This window comes from Acyrthosiphon pisum, chromosome A3 (assembly GCF_005508785.2).
Source record: "Acyrthosiphon pisum isolate AL4f chromosome A3, pea_aphid_22Mar2018_4r6ur, whole genome shotgun sequence".
Classification (NCBI taxonomy): Eukaryota; Metazoa; Arthropoda; class Insecta; order Hemiptera; family Aphididae; genus Acyrthosiphon; species Acyrthosiphon pisum.
The window spans coordinates 37,889,937-37,893,316 of record NC_042496.1 but is presented as its reverse complement, the minus strand read 5'-3'; the positions used below and the strand labels follow the sequence as shown (position 1 = coordinate 37,893,316).

The following is a 3,380-nucleotide window of genomic DNA, read 5'->3' as shown; positions in this document are numbered from 1 at the left end:
ACATTATATGTCCTCAGCTCCGTATCCGTGTAAATTCCGTGCAATATTGCTGCAGTGCGCGCCCGTTCGTACAGAAAAAAAATTAACATTACGGAGCACCTACCTACTTTATCATTATTATTATTATTATTATTATATGTTCACTACGCATTACAATAAATAATATAATATATAATAATATAAATGTAGGTACCTATACACGTTTACATTATGCGATATACTTTACATGCTTATGATATATACGATAATATGCGTGTGTAGTAACTGTAAACGGTTCGTACATATAATAATAATAATAATAATAACAATTTAACATTATTATATCTATATATTATAAAAAACCACCGCTGGACGTAACCGCAGCGGTAATAATATAAATGTCCGGCGCCGAGACTCGATTTGTGTTTCGCTCTGCAAACGATAAAAACGTATATATTGGTAGGCACCTACTACACGCAATCGTGTTTTTTTTTTTTATGTTTTTAACCGTTTGAAATTATTTCGAAACAAACTTTTTATACTGCAGCTGAACATTACATATATATATGAATAATATACGATCACGTACGCGTGCGCGCGTTAAATGCGAGACATATAAGTTATGTCGTGTAAGTATTTTATTTATTTTTTAGTTCTATATACGGAAGAGAGTGACACGGTTTGAATAAGCTACCTATCTCAAAGACTTTATACTAAACGTCTAAATATTAAAATATCTTTATAATATTTGTTTGTCAAGTGCCATTAGTGGGTGGCTTCTTACTCACGTACTCATGTATCATCGAAACCCTTATCAAATATGCTAATTGTGCATAATTGTACAGATTGTATATATCATTGTGTAAAATAAAAAAAATATTTGTGTATTACCTACGTGAATGTTATTACATTATTTTATGTATTTTAAATCAATTTTTGTGACGTCGAAAAATATTCCCTTCGAACTGAATAGATACGTATCTTTCCATAACCGTGAAAATTTAATAATTATGACATTATAGTGTTACTGTTAAATAAATTCCTATTAATGATGAAAGTATGAATTAAGAATAGAGCTGGTGTACATTATTTTTCAATAAAATATAGCTCATCAGATTTGGGCAATTTTGTGGATTGAAAACTATATAACACTAGTTAATATAATACATATAATGATATTATCTATATTAATATTTCAGATCGACTATACCCAAAGACTATAGGAGCACTGTTTTGATTTTCATTAAACATAAATGAGATGTTTATATTTTGGCACTCCCAACAAATGGGAAAACAAAGTCAAATGCCTGGGAGTCACTATTATGGACAAAAACCTAATTTTTTTCCTCCCACGTCAAGAATGTCGTCTCTGAAGCTAAATGTGTAAAGTTCTCACTTTTCCCACTAATTAACGAACATAGCCCTTTATCGATCAATTCTAAACTATTCATCTTCAAAACTTATATCATACCAGCTATCATGCAGGGCCTGCATGGACAGTCAACTACATATCGAAATACTGCTGTTGGTCAAAACTGGAGGCGCTGCAATATACTACTCTCAGAAAAATCACAGGATTGGTATGGTACGTGTCAAACGATATAGGTACCATCGTTACAAATCCTGACACTAAAAGACTCCATAGAATAAGTCGAATATTATATAGTATTATCAGTCCTGTAAAGTATTTAAGTAAAAGTATTTGAGTAAAAGTATTCAAATACTTTTTTAAGTATTGAATAGCTTTGTAAATACTTTCAGCATGAAATATTTTGAATGGTATTTTAAATATTTTTTTTTGTATTGAATACTTTGGTTTTTTATTTCGAACATTTTATTTTTATTCGAAATAATTGGTTGGAAAAATATTTTTGTCAACTACAATAATAGAATAATAGTTTTATTTAATATTCTGTATTTCTGTTTTAGCCGAAGCCCAAAGGTTTGTGAAAACCAGATTTCTAAATAAAGTTATTGAATTTTGAATAACAATATTCTCTTTAAAACTATTAGATAACTATTAGATTACCTACTATCTATGTGTTTATATTATGATAATTAGAAATCCACTTTAAAAACCAAAAGTATTTGAGTAGTATCTTAAATACTTAAAAAAAATGTATTTGAGTATTTACTCAAGTACTTTTTAAAAGTATTCTTTACAGGACTGAGTATTATGCAGTATTATATTTTTCCATATAAAATTATTACGTCATAATATTTTTCAGACAGATTACGACTGCTAAGTAATCATATTATGATTCGATATAAAGACAGTTCCGATCATAACGCCATGACGTGTTTCCGACATGATGTTTTTCCACATTAATATTCACGGTTTATCAATTAATTCCAAACTATTCATCTATGAAACTTACATCAGACCAGCTATCATCGCTTACGCAGGGTCTGCATGGACAGTCTCGACATATCTAAATCCTGCAGTTGGTCAAAACTGGAGGCGCTGCAATCTACTATACTCTCGGCCAAATCACAGGATTGGGCTGCGGGTAGGTCAAACGATACCATCAGATCGTCATTACAAATCCTCACACTAAAAGGCTCCATACGCCAAAAGTAAGCAACACAGTATTATATTTTCCATATACAATCATTATACCTACGTCATAATATTTTTCAGACAGATGTTACTTCTGCAAAATAATAATAATATTATGTTTCGATAAAAATACAGTTCCGATCATAACGTCACGACGTGATGTTTTTCCACAATCAATTCACGGTTCCAAACCAACCACGATTGTCCAATTTTGTGTGCGCACGCTTGGCTGCAAATCGCCACAAATGTCACTCGTCGGAAAATCGCGCACGATATATTGCATCGTATCGAAGAAAAATTAATAATATTTCTTTGTGCGTGTGGTATAGCACGTAGTTATAATATTATAATATAATAACTGTGCATGTGGTCGGCGTGGGACGCGTACACTATTATAGAAACAATTATTATTATCATTATTATAATATTATAGTGTCGCCGAGCTCGATAGTTATTTAAACAATCGATCGACTGACAAATCGAAATATAGGTGCGTGATACGTTATTATACAAACTATTATGTAGGTAGGTACTTACTAGCGCGGTCTTACACGATATCGTATGATAATAATATGCTATATAGTATATATATGAGTGTTATTATTATCATCATTATTATTTTTGTTGCGTAGTTGCTATAATATAATATTATATATAGTAGTTAGGAGATACCTACAATATGCATAAGAGAACACATTTAAAACGGAAACGAGACAAAACACAATTTGTATCGCGCGCGTAGGTACAACGAATCGCCAATATTGTTTGATATTACTATCCTTTGTATATCTGTAACGGCCGTCGTTGCAGCATAATATTAGGTATTTGAAAAAATATATAT

General features: G+C 31.0%; 1 long non-coding RNA gene across 1 annotated transcript; it reads left to right on the top strand.

The window, feature by feature from the left end:
• Window positions 1-2,152: 2,152 nt before the first annotated feature.
• On the top strand, window positions 2,153-3,044 carry LOC115034477. The gene is made up of 2 exons (XR_003839831.1): window positions 2,153-2,556; window positions 2,621-3,044. It is a non-coding gene; the product is annotated as an uncharacterized LOC115034477 (long non-coding RNA).
• Window positions 3,045-3,380: the final 336 nt, after the last annotated feature.